At 43.8% G+C, this 20,108-nt stretch overlaps 1 long non-coding RNA gene across 7 annotated transcripts; it reads left to right on the top strand.

Moving 5' to 3' along the window:
- The first annotated feature begins 2,973 nt into the window (after positions 1–2,973).
- Positions 2,974–19,413, top strand: LOC139080024 (uncharacterized). 7 transcript variants are annotated; one of them, XR_011534141.1, is made up of 3 exons: positions 2,974–3,399; positions 7,407–8,838; positions 11,995–19,413. It is a non-coding gene; the product is annotated as an uncharacterized lncRNA (long non-coding RNA). The 7 variants fall into 7 exon arrangements; XR_011534137.1 differs by having other exon boundaries at positions 10,674–19,413; XR_011534140.1 differs by having other exon boundaries at positions 7,407–13,762; positions 14,899–19,412.
- Positions 19,414–20,108: the final 695 nt, after the last annotated feature.

Raw genomic sequence — 20,108 nt, 5'->3', positions numbered from 1 at the left:
TTTAATATCTCACTCATCATTTTTGTTTAATCTCAACTGAGGAAGACAGAAAGTTACAAAGAGAACAGTGACTGTCCGTGTTCAATGCCTGTAAACACACCTCTGACGAACAACACGGACAGAGTCTTCTCCTTCTTTTTTCTGTTTTTTGTTCTGATTATATTTATTGAAATGTAATTTTATCTTTGTTGAATCTAATAATAGAAATAGGACTAATTATTTGCATGTCTTTAAAAAAAAGATGACACGTTGGCACACACGCACACAATAAAAGCTTTTCATCCAGGTTCTTTTGGCAAGCTGGATGGGGTGGATGTTGCCAGGTTCACGTGGTAGAAACTTTGGCCAGCTTAAGTTTCTCCCAGGACTTGGATTCCTTTGTTTCCTCTGAAACTGCTTTCTCTTTAGTGGGTGCGGTAGTAAACAACCCGGATTCCCTGGCTCTTGCGTAGAAGGAGCATTTCTACAAGCCAGCAAGCTGTTCCAGCCAGAGGGAGCCTGGACACAGGATGGCGCGTGCTGTCGCCCTCTGGTGGTCACACAGAGACCTGCCGGCACTCCACCAGCAGGTGGATCACCTCCCTCTCTCTCCTGGTTCTCCCACCTTACAAAACTTGTGTCCTTTTTGATTAACATGAAACCCCCACACTCACATCTTTCTCTCTTCCACCCAGAGGTTTTTAGGGCCACTTTTTTGGGAATCTGAATTTGCTGCATATTTTCATCAGCTAAGATTTGGTCCACTTTCTTGAAGCTTGTAACAGAAAAACACTATTTTGTTTTTGCTTGAGGAGGATTAGCCCTGAGCTAACATCTGTGCCAATCTTTCTCCAATTTATATGTGGGATGCCTCCACAGGATGGCTGATGAGTGGTGTAGGTCCACGCCCAGGAACCGAACCTGGGCCACAGAAGCAGAGCACACTGAACTTAACCACTAGGCCACAAGGCTGGCCCCCACATATTTTTTTTCATTTATAAAATATAGATAATTCTGTAACCTTTGCTGTGCAAGAAATTCTCCTCACTCCTGCAAACTTTTTATTCCCCTCTGGGGCACACACATTCCTAGTTGATGACTGATGCAATAGTCCATGATAAAGGTCTGTTGACAATTCCTTGAAGTTTTCTTATTGCTTTAAATTATATGTTCGTAAAGGGCAGTGATGGAGGTTCTGGGACACAGGTTTCCATTGCTCCCCTCACTCCCTCCCTTTCTCACCTCTCTGTCTTCCCCTTAGCCTGACACATCTTGTGGAAGGGAAAATGATGTGGATTGTGAGACTCCAGCACTGAGAGTGTGTAGACCTTGCTCCAGGCGAGTTACCTGTGTCACCTCATTACTTAACCTCTCAGCCTTAGGTGGGAGATATGTACTTAGAGAAGGGAGGTGTGTTCACTCTGCTCAGGTGAGCTCAGGAGATGGGAGGTTTCTTAGGAAGGGTCGTGGGAGGAAAGGAAGTGAAGGAAACCCCGCAGCTGCTGGCCAGCTGGGCTTCAGGGAGACCCTGACATTCATTCTCAGAAGCCATGTCGGGGATCTCCCCTGAGTGTGTAATTCCCATGAATCACTGCCTCCTGAGCTTCTCCTTCCTTCTCTGCTTCCTCTGCCATCTCCATACTCTCTAGCCACCCTGGCCTCACTGACCTAGCACTTGAGGTCACCGCCTTCTTGCAGTATGTTTCTTAGCTTCTGTGCATTTCTCCTGTCCTGTTTGCTTCTGTGTGTCTGTGGTTTAGTCAGTGGTATAGCCAGTGTAGGGTTCCAGGGCCATGTGATCCATGTCATGCTAACCTATTCTTAGCTGCATAAGGGATAACTTATCCTTTATCCTTTGGGATAAGGGTGAGTGTGAGAAGCTTGGAGACATTCCAGGACTGTCTTTTGTATGGTGGGGGGGGGGGCCCTTTTAGAAGGTCCAGGAGCCCAGGTAAAGGTATTCCAGGGCCTGGACAACCACAGCCCGTCTCTGTGGGGCTGCCTGGTACTTCCTAGCATCCTCCCCATCACTTGCTGAGATTTGGGTGTGTGTCAGTCAGGGGTCTCCAGAGAAACAGAAAAGAAATTGGCTTACATGATTGTGGAGGTTTGGTGAGTCCAAAAAAAAAAAAAAAATCTGATGGGGTAGACCAGCAGGCTGGAGTCTCAGGGAAGAGCTCATGTTGTAGTTCAAGTCCGAAGGCTGTCTGCTGGCAGAATTCCTTCTTGCTTGGGGAAGTCAGTCTGTCCTGTTCAGGCCTTCAACTGTTTGGGTGAGGCCCACTCACGTTATGGAGGGCAATCTGCTTTACTCAAAGGTCATTGACATGCTATTCTCATCCAAGAAACATCCAGGGTGATGTTGGACCAAATATCTGGGGGTGTTTACTGAGATGAGCACCACGGGTCAGCCAAGATGACACATAAAATTAGCCATCACAAGGTATTTCTCAGTCTTGAATGTTCTTTCTTGTCTAAACGCTAATGATCTTTTTCCTCCTATTGTGGGTTTCCAGCAATTAAAGCTTTGAGACTGGCAGCATTTGTGGTCCCTTGGAAATGTCCTTCATACCGGGAACTCTGTAGTTCTCAGGGCTCTGGTTTCGAGTCTCAACATGGATCCTATTCACACTCAGCGGCTTTGTCACAGAAAAGCATTTCACCCTCTCAAGCTTCATTTGCAAAATAGGAAGAGTTATATTTCTCTCACAGGTTTGTGCAGAGAAGGAAATGAGGTGAGAGGTGGGAGAGAGCTTTTTAAACGGTGAAGCTCTATGCTGGTAGTATGGGTTACTAGCACCCTATCCTTCTTTGGAGAGGGCTTTCTCCATTCCCTTACTGCCGGGGTCTGATCAAACAAAAATATCAGAGAAGAGAGGAGGCTAGGGGGCTCTGGCGAGAAGGAGCGAGATAGTCCCTCTGTTTATTCAGGTGCGTCTGACCTTGGAGAGGGTGGGTGTGTCACAAGACAAGACTTCCTGCTGGGCTCCTGCAGCCTGTGTCTTTGAAGTGAACTCTGCCCCGTCCCTCACCCAGGCTGTCCTGGGGCAAACTCCGGGTCATCAGCTGTAGCTGCATCTGGCCAGGCAAGTCCAGGCAAAACACCACTTTCTCTTCCACTCCTGGTCTCAGGGTGCACCTGAGGTTTGGGAGCTGCACCAGGTCCTTCTGCAGACACATGGCTCCACCTGTGATCTGTGTTCACGCCCCAGGTGAGCGGGAAGGGGCGCCAACTGGGTGGTCCTTCTTTTCATGAGAGACCCGGCTGAGAAGGCTGAAGCAAAGGCACCGAGATGGTCCCAACGTACCTTGAAAGGTTCAGCTGCTACAGGTGTGTCCTGCCGGGCAAAACAAAAGCAGTGATGCCCTTCACATTTATAGTGCACTTCAGAATGTGATTTCGTTCTCCAGAGAATTAAGGTGAGAAGTCACGTAGAGGTGATCCTCAACTGCCTCCCCCGCCAAGCCCATTTATTTATATTCACTTTTAATTTCTAGACCTAATAGACTTTTTATAAAGCTTACACTTTGTATTTGACAATTTGTAATTGAAGCATAATTTGCCTAGAGTGCAAAGCACTGATCCCGGAGGTTCAGTTGTTTGAGTTTTGACAAATGCGTTCACCTGCGTAACCCACGTCCCTATCAAGATAGGAGATGCTCTCATCAAGTCCTGAAGTGTCCTTTTTCCCCCTCCCCGAGTCCTCTCCGACCCTCTCCAGCTCATTCTCCTCCTAGCAGGATGCTGCTCAGAATCTGGACGGTGAGGTCTTGACAGTTCCTAGCAGGACAGGGACCCTAGGTTTTATTTTCTAGTAGTTCTGACACATCCCTGTATTTTAATACCAGTAGTTGTGAACTATAAACTCACACAGCGTTTTATTGTGGTTTATATTTAAATAGTAATGTCCTCATGATCTTTGATTGGACGGTGGTAGGACTGTAGGCGTTCGACCTCTGGGAGGATCCAGTGCTTTCCTCTTCCTGCCCGTGAGGGTGAGGAGGAAAGAGAGCAGAAGCCTTGCTTGTGCTTGACCCAGAGCAGGATCTCATAAGTTTTGTTGAATCTGTGACTGAAGAGTCAACACTGAAAACAAAGACAGGCTTCATCGTGTGTTCAGATTGTGTGTGTCACCCTTGGAAGTGAGCCGAGCAGTGGAGGCAAACAGAAGCCTAGGGGTGTTGCCCACCGGAAGTGTGGGACCTGGGAATGAGAGGGGGCCACGTTCCCCCATCAGGCGGGAGAGCAGCTGAAGTAAGGCAATGTTGTTTCCTGATCAGATTTGAAGTGGACTGCAATAGTCACATTTTCTAGTTTCTGCTTTCTGGTGCTTTGCCATCTGGGGCCCTGCCTTTCCTGGAGGGACTGCCCCTCCTGGGGTTAGCCAATTCCTAAAGATGGCCAACAACTCCACTTCTGAGCACGCCTCCCATGTGCAAACCAGCTAGTCCAGAGCCCACACTCCAGCCATCTCCTTCACACCTCAGACTACTCTCCGCCTTCCCTAATCACCCCAGATCCAGGGACCAGACAACTGGGGACCCCAGCTCCTGCACCCCAAACTCTGCTGGAATCATTTGGTCTTGGTCCCAGTTCCTGGCGCAGAGCTCCCCAAATCCTTGGATTCTCCCAAGTGACAAAGCTGATAGGAAGGGTTTTTATTCTAATGAAGCAACTCTGGGCAGGCCCCCAGATAGCTTCAGGATAGAGATGGGTCAGCAGAAAGACCAAACCCACAATACTGTAAGATGCAATGAAATGGCTGCTGTTTCAGGCTGATAATTTCAGGGACAGTTTATTTGGTGCCTGGAATTGGGATGCTGCTGTAACAAAAACCTCAAAGCTGCTGGATTGGTGTTGGGACTGAACAGTGGGCAGATGTCCCCACAAGGGACCTTGTGGTAGAAGCTGAGAGGGGCTCATGAAGATGTTAGTTAAAGCTTGAAGATAAAACTGTTTCTCATCTTCAGTCTTTTGAGGCAAAATTTCACAAAATAAGAAGTGGCCAGGGGGCCAGCCCAGTGGTTCAGCATTTAAGTGGGCACATTCTGCTTCGTTGGCCCGGGGTTCGCTGGCTCGGATCCCGGGTGTGGACATGGCACTGCTTGATAAGCCATGCTGTGGTAGGCGTCCCATATATAAAGTAGAGGAAGATAGGCACGGATGTTAGCTCAGGGCCAGTCTTCCTCAGCTAAAAGAGGAGGATTGGCAGCAGTTAGCTCAGGGCTACTCTTCCTCAAAAAAAAAAAAAAAAAAAAAAGAACTGGACATAGGGCAAAGATCAAATTGAAAGTATTCCCATTAAATATTGTTTCAGGGTAGGTCTCAAGGCTATGGCTCTAAGAATGTTTGTGGCAACCTTCAAAAAGTTAAAGCGTGGGTGGAGAAAATGCTTTTCATCTGGAGAAAAGGCTTCTATGAATCTTAATGCCGTGAAAGCACCCTATCGTTCAGCTCAGGAGTGAAGGGCCTGTTTCTGAAAGAAGTGTGGGCTGACCTTTGTCTAATAGTGTGGATTATAACTTATGACGAGGAAGCCTATCCAGTTTTTAAGGAAATTATACAGTATTGGACTGGAGGAGAGGAAGCAGTGTAAAATAAGAAGAGAATTTTGGATGCCCAACGCCCTGCAGGCAGGACCCCAGCTGAGGAAACAAAGCACTGCAAACACGGGCCATTTTTTATGGAAAAGGAAGATTGACTCAAAGGGGAAACTGGAGGCTGAGGGCGGTTTTTCTAGACGGTGGGAGGATTTAAGTGAATTTCAGCACCTTCTGAAAAACTGAGGAGGATGAAAGCCTCAGTGTTTGTTTGAGGGTTTGGAGCATGCATTGGTCACGTAACCAGCCCAATTCCTTTTGCTTTCTGACAATACCTTCCTCAGTTGATTTCTTACTCTGTGTTTCCTGATGACAATAGAGAACATGTCATTTCATAAGTGTGATTCAATTTTCATCTGCTTACCATATCTTTAGGGACACAATAACCCTCTTGTTAATTAAAGGCTTCCAGTGTGACAGATATAACCCCAGGGCTTAGAGAAAGGCATGTGATTGGGTACTTCTCCAGGGGAGCACTCCCACAATGGGGGTTGGAGACAGTGGGTTTTCCATGGGAACGAAGGTGGTAGGATCATAGGAACCAGGGGCTGACAGTGATTATAGTTGTTAATACAAAGGAAATGTCTACCTGAGAGTAAATGTGAATCTAATGAAAGCAGAGCCAAAGATGGTTGGTTAGACAGATATATAGGTAGATGCATTGACTGATAGAAGAAGAATGGAGTCATTGATGCATAGACAGACAGATAGACGGATGGAACTTTAGTACTCACTTGTGCATTTATACCACTCTGTGTCTGAGGCCAGCATTGCTTTTTGAATTACCCAACTATTTAGAGCCAATACTTTGTTTAAGAGAGTTTTAGTCATAACTTTGTTGCCGGCATTTAAATTAGTCCCAAGTGATACAGTATCAAATATATACATTAAAAAAACCAAAACAGAAACAGAAGCTTGTTGTAAAGACTTTACTCAGGATGGAAAAAGAGCTTTGGTACTAGCACAGAAGGTACCAACCGTTCCCTCTAGGCCTTCACACTAGGACTTACATGTCTTTGTGTCTAGGTTGAAGAAGCTAAGTGATAGCAAAGCCTCTGATGAAGATCACTGAGTATGCAGACCTCAGAGACCCACTCCTGAAACTGGCAGGGTCCTCTTCTACAATAGCACGACATGCTTACCTGGCCTGTAGGAGCGTTAACCACGTGCCTGGTGTAGGGGATGAAGGGAGAACCTAAGAAGTTAAACTTTGCCTTAGAGTAGGCATGCCAACAGGACAAATTAGAGCCACAGCAATGCTCACTGCATTAGACCACGTGATTTCTGACTGGACTATGCCTGCCAGTAGGGAACTGAGCCCTCACAGCCTCATCTATTTGAGCTCCATGCCGTGACCACCCTTGTTCTCCTTGCCCCCACATCCTTGCACATTCACATCTTGCCAATTTTGCCTTTTGCTCTGCATCCAGATATCTCTTGAAATAGACTAAGGTCTATTCTATGGGTGAGTAAGCTATGGTCCTTGCGCCAAGCAAGACCTCAGACTCCGTAGTGTTCTACTGGAACATAGCCAGCCTCATCCGTTTCATATTGTCCATGGCTGCTCTCTGGCTTCAAAGACTTTTCCACATGTCATGAAGTCAAAATTCCATGGAAAAAGAAGACACTCTTGTGACTCTTGAGCCCAAAACTTTCAGTTTTCTGATGAAGAAACTGAGGTCCTGGGAAGTTAAACAAGGTGTGCCCAGGGACATAAGTGGCTGTGTGATCTTGAGACCAGAACAGAGTGTCTCAATTCTTCTTTAAAACACTGATGCTGATCTCTCTCGCCTGAAGCCTCTTGAACTGAATTTTTGTCTCCACAGAAGAAATGGCAGCACCACGATCTTCTGTTCTGATCTGAGAGATGGAGAAGGGAGACCCGGTGCATAGTGATCTGATGGTCATCTCTCTCCTACTTGATGGTGTGGCAGGTGAGGTAGTCAGTGCGATGCTTGACTCAGTGAAATGAATAATGGATATTAACCAGCAGCATCCTACTTTCTTCATTCTAAGATGGTATTAACTGCACATTTATAGATGGTTATCAAAATAAAACAAAGCAAAACCACTATCACATGACGTTTAAATAGAGATAAATGATATGTTTAAAGTTTTAGGCACCTGAAATGTGGAAAAAAAAGTGATATAAAATATGGTGGAAAGAAGATATTGTTACAGCCCCTCTGAAGAATGGGAACAAGGTCAGACTTGGAGACCAAGAAGACTGCCTGGTAAGACTGATGGTCCAGTGTGATGGGTAAGTTTATGCATCAGCTTGGCCAGGCCACAGTGCCAAGATAGTTGATCAAACGTTATTTGGATGTTTCTGTATGGCATTTTGTGAATGAGATTAGTATTTAAATCAGTAGACTTTGAGTAAAGCAGATTGTCCTCCAAAATATGGGTGGGCTTCATCTAGTCAGTTGAAGGACTGAGTAAGACAAACACTGTCCTCCCCTGGGCTAAAAAGATTTCTGCCTGCATACTGCCTTCAGGCTTGAACGGCACATTGACTCTTCCCTGGGTGTCCAGCCTGATGGCCCAGGCTGTATGTTATAGACCTGCCAGCCTCCATAATCACAATTCCTTAAAATAAATCTCTCTGTATATACACATCCTCTTGGTTCTCTTCCTCTAGAGAGCCTGACTGATGCATGCAGTTTAGACAGACACCATTGATTTGTGTGGTCACCTGATTTTCTGCAGCAGTGCAGGTCTGGGTGTCAAAGAACTGACTATCCATCAAGAAAGGTACATGGTATGTCTCCAGGATGATTCAAACCTGAGCAACTTTTTTTTATCAGGCAGAGACGTTCTTTTTGTGAAAAAAACAAACACCACAGTTTCTTTTATTATGTCACAGTACTCTTAAATCTCTGCCTTTTATAGAAATTGTAATTTTAGAGATCTTCCTTTCTGACACATAAAGTACTCTTTAAGTTTTTGCAGGACAGTAAGTGTATGAGCCATTGTCTCATAATTATGATAGATTGATGTGGTTCATTAGCATTATTATACAAATGTATTTCTTGCTAGAATTTTATTAAAATTAGTAGGTGTTTATTATCATTAATAGACTCAACGTCTTTGAAGAGATGGAGAATTGAGACCAACTCCTTCACTGGACATTGGACTAATTTACCTTTTGGGTTCTGGTCACTGGGCATCACCATCTCTAATGACCAGCTTGTGGACTCCCCTCCTCTCTGGGGATTAACTGAGGACACTAATGCTGATCACTATATTCCATCTTTGGTAAGTTCATACATTTTCCTTGTTTGTGACTCACTGAAGCGTTGGTTCACTCTATCTTGTGATACAGTTAGAAAAATAGTATATCTCCTTAACACATCTGCTGAAAATAAGAAAAGTGTCCATATATATCAATACCCTCCTACTTTTTAAATTTAAAGAACAAGTAAACATAACACATTGGATTCACCTTTCCTTGAGTCAACAACACCATTTGGTACACCTCATAGTCACGTCCTTCTTTAGAACATCATCATGGATGGATCAAATTGTAGAAATTAAAATTGTTGTTATTAATTATGTTCATTTTGCTGTTTATATTATTGTGGTATGATGCTCAAATTGTGCAGCGCTGGGATGCAAAGGCCAGTTGACTTAAATTAAATTCTATTAAATTCTCTATGCAAGTGAACCACACAAAGAAGTCATGTGAAAAGAAAAAAAAATAAAGAAAAAGAAGAAAAATACCAAAATAGTGAATTTAATGCTGAAAGTTTATTTTGGAAAGAGGAATAAGAAGGGGTACAAGTTATAAAGAGAAAACCCATTTCCAAGTTATCAAATGAAATCCTGCGCTACTGTGGGTCTGAATCTATTAGGCGGGCGGCGAGGACAGCAAAGCCTGTTTTGGATGCCCCTGCCAGCACAGGTCCCAGAGCGACGCTCCCTAAAATGGCAGAAGACTCTGCAGCGGCAGGTTGATGCTTCCTGAAGGGCTGTGGAAGGAAAGGGAGAGTCAGGCACCAGGGGAAGGAAGGAGGAGAGGCAGAGCCTGTCTCAAGGAGATAGACTAAGAGGGGACATGACTACTTATAGTCAACATTACCAGCCATGTTAGGATAGAGAGAATTCACCTTTTTGTCATAACTCAAAAAATCTTACTGGCTATATGTTGGGTATGCAGGATCATAGTATTTCTCTGATCCTTGTCTATCACGTACGAGCTTATTTCCTGCCCTCCCCAGTGGTCCACCTCTCAAACTTGGGGTTACCTACTCCTCACCCCACCTCATCCACACACTCAACTTGAGCCTGGCCTCAATGTACTGAAGCCCATGTAGCAGCCTGTTTAGTCTCTGCAGCTGAAGCCAGTGGGTTACACAAGCCCGTGTCGAGAACTCCAAACTTGTATTGCTCAAAGGGCCTTGAAGAGACTCTCAACGCAATGTCCTCATTTTCTAATGATGTCCTGGCTAGTTTGTGTCACATTGAGGCTGTAGACCCCTGCAGCATGCCAGCTGGTCTCTCACCTGTTTCATTTTGAGCGGAGCGCTCATTCCCTCCAAAGGAGATGATCACCTCCTGGAACTCAGCCTCAGGCTGGTCCTGGGCAGGAACCTGGTCAGCTGCCTTTTCTGACTTCTGAGTCTGGGCTTGGAGGACCAAGAGGAGAAGGGCAGCAAGGAGGGCGAGGGTCCTCATGGCTGTGAGTCACCTGGAGCTCAGGGTCTGGATGGGGGAGCAGGAGCCTGAGTGAGTGGAGAGCCCAGAGTCACCTGTATTTATAGGTCTGAGAGGAGGAGGCTCAGAGACACACAGCGCAGTGAAAGAAGGGGAGCATTTGCCTGGGGATGGGGTCCAAGCCGCTGTGCCCTCAAGTTTCTCTGATGTTCCTTTGTTCCAGCAGCTGTCATCAAGCACAAGGCTGTGTAGTTAGTGTCTGTAGTTGTTTCAAGTTGATAACGATGATAAAGAGCCTTGTCCATTTTCTGCTTCCCATCTGCTTGATTATTTACCTTTTAATGTTCAAAAAAGACAAGAAACAGTGTTTTCATTCAATAAGTTTATGGAACAAATGCCTCTTCTTTTCTGACGATGAGTCCTGTTGGTCTCTGTAGGTCTAGACCCTGGGGCCCAACCTGGACCCCAATGGAGTGAAGGGTTAATGGGATACAGGATTCAAGGGCATCACCACTCTAAGAAGGATTCTTTTGAGGTTCTGAGGTGAGTAGGCTCCTGGATGTGGAGACGACAACGACTTAGCAGGCTCAGCGCAAACGAGCTCAGTGGGATTCCAGGGGAAGTGTTTGTCAGACTAAAGCCAAAGGATGTATTTATTTCGAGAAGCCAGTATGCTCTAAACACATCACATAAAATGTACACCACTTATGTCTCTCCACCTTGAAAAATATCAAATCTTTGATTCCCCTATAAATCCCTTCTGAAACCTTTAATTGTTTTTGATTAAAAAATTTGAATTCATGCACAAGGCACAAAATTAAAAAGACAGAGCAGTAATGAGCAACTAATAGCAGTCTCTCATCTCCCTGCCCAGTTCTCAGACTTTCTCCAGGAAACCCCCACTGTTAAGACATCTTTTTGTAGTTTGCTTTATTCATCTAATGCTTTAGCTTGAACACTTTTATATCAATGCACACAGGACTCTATCATTATTTTCAATAGCTTTGTACTATTCTATTGTTTTTGTCAGCCATCCTTTATTTTCTTATTAATAAAACATTGTTAAATTGCTACAATTTGATGATTTCTAAAGTTTTGCCGTTACAAGCAACACTGCATTGAGTACGTTTTTATAAATATTATCTTACTTATAAGTGAGTCTATCTTTCATTTAAATTTCCTGAAGTAGAATTGCTGGGTTGAAGGATATGTCTTATACATTTACAGATGTTACTCTGTTGTCCTCCACAGAGGTTTTCCCTGCAGCACTCACAGAAATACACTGGCCCAGATGTTCCCTGACCACATTGCAGTGTGTTGGAGAAGCCCTGGGATTAGCCTATTCCCATCATCCTCTCTCCCTGCCTAGGATTTGGACAGTGATCACTTGCTAATAACTCTTGACGTCCTAGACCCTCATGCAGCTCAGAGTTGCCCCAAAGCAGTGTTCTGACCAGTAAAATGTAATCTCTAGGAAGGACACCTTATTAAGTAATAAAATAAATTATTCTTATGGCTTTCCCTCTGTTACGGGATTGTTTTGTGTTTCCTCCCTCTCTCCGCTTGGATGACAGGAGCGCTTGGACCTGCAGCAGCTGTGTTCTGGCCATGAAGAGGATAGCTCCTCTATGTGGACACTGCAGCAGGTGCACATGATGTTGGGTCCTTGAGGACATGGTTGGACCATCTCGCCCCTCCTGAACTGCCCCCATTCAGATTGTTGTGACTTGGGGAAAACATTCTTTTTTCTTTCTCAAGCCCCTGTTTGTTGGGTTCCTGGTGTTCATGGCTGAAAGCAGGCTGATCCATGGACTGTGAGGCTTTCTGGTCTTTCCCAAGGTGACAGGTAAGCGTTCAGATCCCAGTGTCGTCTTGGTTTGCATTTCTCTTAGGAATCAGGGTCAACGTGCTTTCATGTCTGAGAAGTATTTGCATTTATATTCTCTGAATTGTCCTTTCTTTTAGGCCTGTTTTGGGAAATGGAATTTTTGGCCTATTTATTTCTAGTGATTCAAAGCTGTTTGTAAATTTAACAAATCAGCTCTTTGTCATAAGTACTGGAAATCCTTTCCAGAGCTTGTTATTTTGGCTTTTAATTTTTTTTGCTATACAGAAATTTGAATTTTCATGTCATTTAAAAAAATTATTTCATGATTTCTGAGTTTGGTGCCTTTCCCACTTAAATTTGTAAAACTCGGTGGTCTTCCATGTGTTAATGGTTTTATGGAACGAAACAACTCCTCATGTCTTCTTTTATGAGTCAGAGTCGTCTAACTGACCTACTTCCCCCTCTCATGGGAGCTGTACGTTCCCAGGGCTGTTATCAGGATGCTTATCATGTTGACGTAGGAATGGTACATACAGACATCCAGCAAGTAGATGGGACACCAGGCCTTGGGTGGAACTGCTAGATCAGAGGAACATCAAAGCGACTTTAGGCAACAAGGGAGCTCTGTTTATTCCCCCTTCTCTTCTGTGCATCTGTGCTACAATCTTCTCCAAAGCACAAGCATTGCAACGTAAATACAGGATCCATTTCCAATGGCCTATTATCCTTGATCTTGCAGCCAATGAACTTGTGCACCCTTGCGGTTATTTCTCCTTCTTCTTCAGAGATGCTCAGCATCCTGCACCCTACAGGATGTGCTGAACCCCAAGATGGACATTGTCTTGAGGATGTGGACTTCGATGCATCCATCTTCTTGGCCATTTTACTGTGTAACAGCCCAGTCTGTGGTCAGATTGACAATATCTCAGACACTATGACTTGAGAATAATGATCTCTCTTTATGCAACAGTGACTGCAAATGTTAATTCTGGCTAGTGATGTCTGGTAATAATCTTTTCTTTAGCTACTCAAAGAATTAAAAAAAGTACCAAGTCCCAGTGGCATCACCTCAAATCTCAAAGGAGGGCATTTGCAATGACATTTACTAAGGAGAAGCTATAAAACTCACCAGAGATCTTCAGAAAGCACATGTCTGATGACTGCCAGCAGCTGTCAGGTTCTGGGCTTAGGAGACAAATAATTTTCAACAACTTTCATTAGTTGGCACTCTAAAATTCAGAAAGAAAGGAGAGAGTATACGGCAGTGGTTAAGCATATGGGATTTGGCATCATTTTGTTGCTTAATCTATTGTGAGTTTGAGTAAGATACTTAGCTCCTCTAAGGTTCATTTTCCCATCTGGATTATTATGAGAGTTAATTATCATAGTGGATGAAGAGTACTTAGCAATCAATTAATATTAACTAATGTTGGCAGAATAAATGCTTTCTGTATCCTGAGAACAGTATCTGGCATCGAGGAGTTACTCAATGAATGGCAGATCAATGAAGACACCCCAGGCTATCTTCATCTCACAGTACATGGAGAGAATACAATCGTATTCTCCTTTCACATTGGAAGCCACTGAGACCCATAGGATTTTAATGGTGTATCCAAGGATAAAGAGCAAGTACTTATTAGAGTGGATTGGAAGCCCAGATCTCCTATTCACAAAGACCTCAAGCAGTTTAGGACACTGGTAAGTTCTGTATTGATAGAAGGTCACATTGTAAGAAATGTTCCAAGTGCATTACTTAGGTGAAATGACACCATGGTATAGTAAAGGCTTCAATTCCTCCTCCAAGGAGAAATGGAGTTTGGACAAAGAGAGAGGCAAGGGAGTAGTTTTCTAGCCTGGAGAATGAAGTGAAGAAGAAAGTGTCAACAGCATTCAATAGGGCAGCGTGAACATGGTGATGACTGGGAGAGAAGTTTGTGAGGATGGAGAATGGCAATGAGTTTGTCTGGCTATAAAGACGGGAAGATTCTCGGAGAGCTTGTAGATAAGCCTCTTTATTTTAAAGATAAGGATAAGAGGTGTATTCATGCTGTAATTTCTTTTATAATCGTTCTGTGATAGATCAGACCATGTAGATCCTAAGTGGTAGAAAAAAAATTTCAAAAAATTCGATAAAAAAGACATGAAAGGAGGAAAAACATTAAAACTGGAGGAAAAATAGAAAAAAAAAACTAAGTAGCAGACTTAAACCCAAATATCTATGTATTAACAATAAATTACATATTCAATTTAAGAGACATAGATTGTTATACTGAGTTCAAAACAAATTATTTTTGAAAAGATGCATCTAAAACATGGGCTGGGTAATGCTTGAAAGTAAAAGAATGAAGCAGTGTATTGTGCTAAAACTCATCCAAAGAAAGTTAGTGTGGTAAATACCATATGTTTCAAAACAGAATAGAGTCAAGGCAAAGTATTATTGGAAATGAAGAATGCCTTTTTATACCAGAATTAGGTTCAATTCATGAAAAAAAGGTAACAATTTTAAATATGTATCACCAAATACCAGACTTAAAATGTAAATAGTAAAAGTCGACAGATTAGAAGAGAAATAGGAAAACATAAAGTATCAGAGGCAGATTTTGGGTTTTACTTTTAGCAGTTGATGAAAAAAATAAGACAAAACATCCATAAGAACAAACATTTGAATAGCATCATTAAATTTGTGGACTAATGAATACCCGTTGCTTACACACACAACTTGACTGCTGCAACACAAATTTTTTTTCCCAAATTAAAAGTGTAGCATGTGCAAAAATTGATAATATCTTGAGTCACAAAGAATTTTAACAAATTTTGAATGATTGACATTTTAGAGACGGGCCATTATTTCTGACCATAAAATGATGATCCTCCTCATTTTGATGATGATGATCCTCAGCACAGGAAGCTGAAATGCGTTGTTTTTCATACAGCCAGTCAATCTCAAACATCCTTCACACCAGGGTTTCATTTGACTTCCCAACATTGTCCTCTTGCACAATTAAGAGGACCAGAAACCTCTACTGGCTTCTGAATCACCACAGCCGAATTCTGCTTGCCTTTGGAGGCCACATGAGAAGTCCATTAGTTAGTGGAGGAGTGGGGCCCAGCTGAGCCTCGTGGTTCAAACAGTCCTCCATGGGACAAAGCATGCGAATGACACCATCTTTGCTCCTCCAGCCTGGCCACCAAATAACCCCATGGAGAAGATCTGCTGGTCAAGGCCTGCCCAATTGCTGACCCACAACTTTGTGAGATGCGATGAAACGGCTGCTGTTTCAGGCTCTTTCAGGGGCTGTTTATTGGGTGCCTAGAGGTGGGATGCTGCGGGAACCAAAACTTCAAAGCTGTGATATCTCTGTTGAGACACAGCAGTGGGCAGAAGCGTCATCAAAGGACCTGGTGGTGGAAGCTGAGAGGGCCTCGTGGAGATGTGAGTAAAACCTTGAAATTGTTTCTCATACTGAGTCTTTTGAGACAAAATTTCTCAAAACATTAAGTGGTCAAAGGACAAAGATCAAATTGAAGGTACTCCCATTAAATATGATTTCAGAGTAGATCTCAAGGTCATGGTTGTAAGAATGTTTGTGGCAAACTTTCAAAAGTTAAAGGATGGGTGAAGATGCTTTTCATCTGGAAATAAGGCCTTTTTGAATCTTACTGGCTTCCCAGCACCCTAATATTCAGCTCAAGAGTGACGGGCCTGTCTCTGAAAGAAGTGAGGGCTGGCTTTTGTTTAATAGAGTGGATTATAACTTAAATAGAGGTAGCCCATCGAGTTTTTAAAGAAATTATACAGAATTGGACTGAAGGAGTTGGAGTAGTGCAAAATGTAAAGAGGCCTTTGGATGCACAACCTCCCACAGGCAGTACCCCTGCTGAGTAAACAAAGCAGCTGCAAACACAGGGCATTTCTTTTAGTTTTGTGAGGAAGACTGGCTCTAAGTTACATCTGTTGCCAATCTTCCTCTTTTTGCTTGAGTAAGATTGTCACTGAGTTATCATCTATGCCAGTCTTCCTCTATTTTATGTGGCATGCTGCCACAGTGTGGCCCGACGAATGGTGCTAGGTTCACGACCGGCATCCGAACCCACGAACCCCTGGCTGCTGAAGCGGGGCATGCAAACCCAACCACTACACCACTGGGCCGCCTCCAAACAATGGCCATTTTTTATGGAAAAAGAAGGTTGACTCAGAGGGGGAACTGGAGGCTGAAGGTGGATTTTCTAGATGGCGTGAGGTTTTAAGGGATTTTCAGCAACTTTAGAGAAACTGAGGAGGATGAAAGTGGCAACGTTTATTTGAGGGTTTGGGGCATGCGTTGGTCATGTAAGCAGCCCAATTCCTTTTAATTTCTGACAATACCTTCCTAAGTTGACTTCTTCTTCTATATTTCCAGATGAAAATACAGAACATGTTGTTGCACAAGTGTCATGTGATTTTTTTGTCTGCTTATCATCTCTTTGGGGACAACGTTACCGCATGTTAAAGGGTTTCAGTGGGACAGATGGAAGCCCAGGGCTTCAGAGAAAGGTGTGTGATTGGGTACTCCTCCAAGGGAGCACTCCCACACTGTGGGGATGGAGACAGTGGGTTTTCCATGAGAAGGAAGGTATTAGGTCCATTTGAACCTGGGGCTACATGGTTTTACTTGTTCCTACAAAGGAATTGTCTTCCTGAGAGTAAAGTTGAAATTAATGAAAGCAGAGCCAAAGACAGTTAGTTAGCTGGATAGATATATAGACAGATACACAGACAGAAAAAGAATGGATAGAGTGATAGATACAAAGACAGACAGGTAAACAAATAATGGATAGAAGCATAGATAGATAGATGGATGGATATACAGACCGACTAAGCTTCAGTATCATTTGTGCATTTATATCATTCTGCGTCCGAGGCCAGCATCACTGTTTGAATTCCACAGGTATTTAGAGCCAGAATTATGTTTGACAGTTTTAGGCAGCAATCTGTTGCTTGCATTTGCATTAGTCCCAACTGATACACATATCAAACATCAGAAAAGCAGATGCGGAAGCTTGTTGTGAAGACTTGACTTGGGATGAGGACAAGAGGTGAGGAACAGGCACAGGAGGTCCCAACGCTTCCCTCTGGGCCTTTAATCCGGATCTTAAAAGTTTGCATCTCTGTTGAAGAAGCTGAGAAAAAGCAGCACCTGCGACAAACACCACTGAGGGTACAGGTCCTGAAGAGGAGCTCCTGAGACTGGCAGGGTCCTCTTCTGCAGTAGCAGGATGTGCTTACCTGGCCTGGAGGAAGAGGGAGCATCAGCCACGTGCCTGGGGCGGTGGATGAAGGGAGAATTGGAGAAGTTAAATTTTGAGTTGGAGTTGGCATGTCAACAGGTCAAATTAGAGCTGAAACAATGCTCATCAGATCACATGAGCCCTGACGGGGCGACGTCTGCCGACAAGGACCTGAGCTCTCACAGCCTTATGCATCTGAGCTCCATGCTGTAACCACACTTGACCTCCCTTCCCCAATCCCTTATGCATTCACATACTGGCCCCTTTTGCCCTTTTTCTCTGCATCCGGATACCTCCTGAAATAGACTAAAGTCTAGTCTAGGGGTAGTAAACTCTGGCCCATGGGCCATCGAGGCCCTCTGACTGTGTCTGTAAAGTTCTGTGGAGCACATCCAGGCTCCACCTTTTCGTATTGTCCATGGCTACTCTCTGGCCTCAGAGACTTTTCCACATGTCGTGAAGTCAAAGTCCATGGAGGAAAGAAGACCCTTTAGAGACCATCGAGGCCAACTCTTTCATTTTTCAGATAAAGAAACAGGAACCCACAGGAGTATAATTGGTTATATCATTCCTGGGACCAGAAAAGTCTCCTGGTTCCTGCTTAAGATACTGATTGTGACATCTCTGACCTACAGCCTCTTGAGCTGAATTTTTATCTTCTACAGAAGAGACAGCAACACCTTGGTGCTCTGCCAGTTCCGTCCTGGGCTGCAGCCTCATCAGCTGTCTCTGTAATTGGCAGCAATGGGGCTGGAGGACAAAGAGCAGGACAGCTGTGAGGACAGCAGTGGTCTTCTTGTCTGTAAGGGCCTGGAGACGAGGAACTCCAAATGCACCGAGGAGGCCGGTGTCACTCTGGGGGAAGAAGGGAGCATCCTGGTCTTTATATTTGTCTGTTATGGGATGAGCCAACCAAATATCAATCTCTTGGAGACACTGTCAGCACACATTCTGTGATTCCCTGTTTCAGAGGCAGAGTGGAGTGGGTGAGCCATGGGACAACCTCCTGCTGTTTCCGGGAGATGCTTTGATGGCTGTCTGATCTGGGGACTCCTCAGAATGGAAGGCATTCTGAGAGTGCCTTTGAGTGGGAAGTAAAACTGGCAAATGGAGGATCCCAGTGCACCGTATGAACCATGTTATGATGCAGTGGCTCCTCCTTTGATTTCTGTCCATGAGCTGACTGTACTTTGCCTGGTCCCCGGATCTGGCTTCATTTTACTCAAAGCATGACTGTGTTATCATCCTCACATCTCTAGGTGAGGCACAAGTGTCCTCTCTCCACCAGCAGATGACCCAATTCCAAACGGGCAGCCTGACATTGTCAGCAGCAGGGAGAGGCCTGTGTTTTAATGGCCACATGTTTTGTTTTGGTTCCTTTTGGTCTACCCGTTTCAGAGGAGGTGACCTGATGCACCATCTAGGCCTAGGCTCTGAAGCAAGAGCAGAGGAGATCCCTGTTCTGGAGAAGCAAGGAGAGAACCAGCTCCTATTGTCTCCTAGTGGGAGGAGAGCTCTGATCATGGAGCTCAGGGGAGAGGAAGCAGGACCAGCCTGCACTGGGTTGATGGATTCTTCCATATCGGAAGGGCTTTTGCGCACAGAGAAAAATCTCACCACTATTTGCACTAAGTTTAATGCTCAATCAGTGCTTTGGAAAACCAGTTCTGAGTATGAAATATTGATACCAATGTGACAAATTAAGTGCTATGAACCATTCTACAGTGAGCTAATGCGTTTCACGTGCCTGATTGTTTTCCAAGACTTCCAACACCTTCAACGTAGATGAATGTACTCAAGAACAAGGATCGCAGACTTGTTCACCCATTCCACCAAACTTTTAGAAAAAGGCCAATCTTATGGATTCAACTTTGTTTCTCTTTTATGTGACATTTCTACTTCCCAGATCCAGGAGGAGGCTCGATGAGGTTGCAGATACTGGTAGCAAACAAATAACTCTTCTCTGGAAAAGGCACTTGCTGTGTCTTCAGGATGGTTCAAATCTGAGCCCCTGCTTATTATCAGGCTGAAGCTTTTTTTCCCTAATAAAAATGGTTTCCTTTAACATGTCGTGGTGCTCTTAAATCCTTGTCTTTTATAGAAATTTTCAGTTTAGAGACTTGCCTTTCTGACACATTTTTTCTTTTAGTTTTTGCAGGACAGTAAGTATATGAGCAATTGTCTCATCATTATGATGTATTGACTTGGTTCATTAGCATTACTACAAACATTGTATTTCTTGCTGGAATTTTATTAAAATTATTGGGGTTTATTATAATTAGTAGGCTCACTGTCTTTGAAGAGAAAGAGAGTTGAGACCAACTCCTTTGCACATTGGCCTAATCGAGCAGTTACTTCATTGGTCACCAGGTATGACCACATCTATAAACCATCTTCTGGACTTCCCTTCTCTCTGGGCGTTAATTGAGACTGTTACTGCTGGTTAGTATTTTGTGGTTTTGGGAAGTTCTTAGTTTTTCCTGATTTGTGCCTCACTGAGTCTTTAGTCACTTTCTCTTATTGATAAAGTTAGAAAAAAAAACATATCTATACATAACGTATCTGCTTAATGTAAGAAAGATTCATATATATCAATGCCCTCCCACCTCTTAAATTTAAGGAGCAAGTAAACATAGCCCATTGGATTCACCCTTCCTTGAGTCACAATACCTCGCAGTACATTTCATAGTCACTTCCTTCTTTGGAGTATCACTAAGAGTGGATTGAAGTTTATAGAAAAAAAATAACTAATGATTCCTTTTCATTTTTGCTGTTT

This window comes from Equus przewalskii, chromosome 28 (assembly GCF_037783145.1).
Source record: "Equus przewalskii isolate Varuska chromosome 28, EquPr2, whole genome shotgun sequence".
In the NCBI taxonomy this organism is placed as follows: domain Eukaryota; kingdom Metazoa; phylum Chordata; class Mammalia; order Perissodactyla; family Equidae; genus Equus; species Equus przewalskii.
This window is presented reverse-complemented; position numbering and strand designations above follow the sequence as displayed.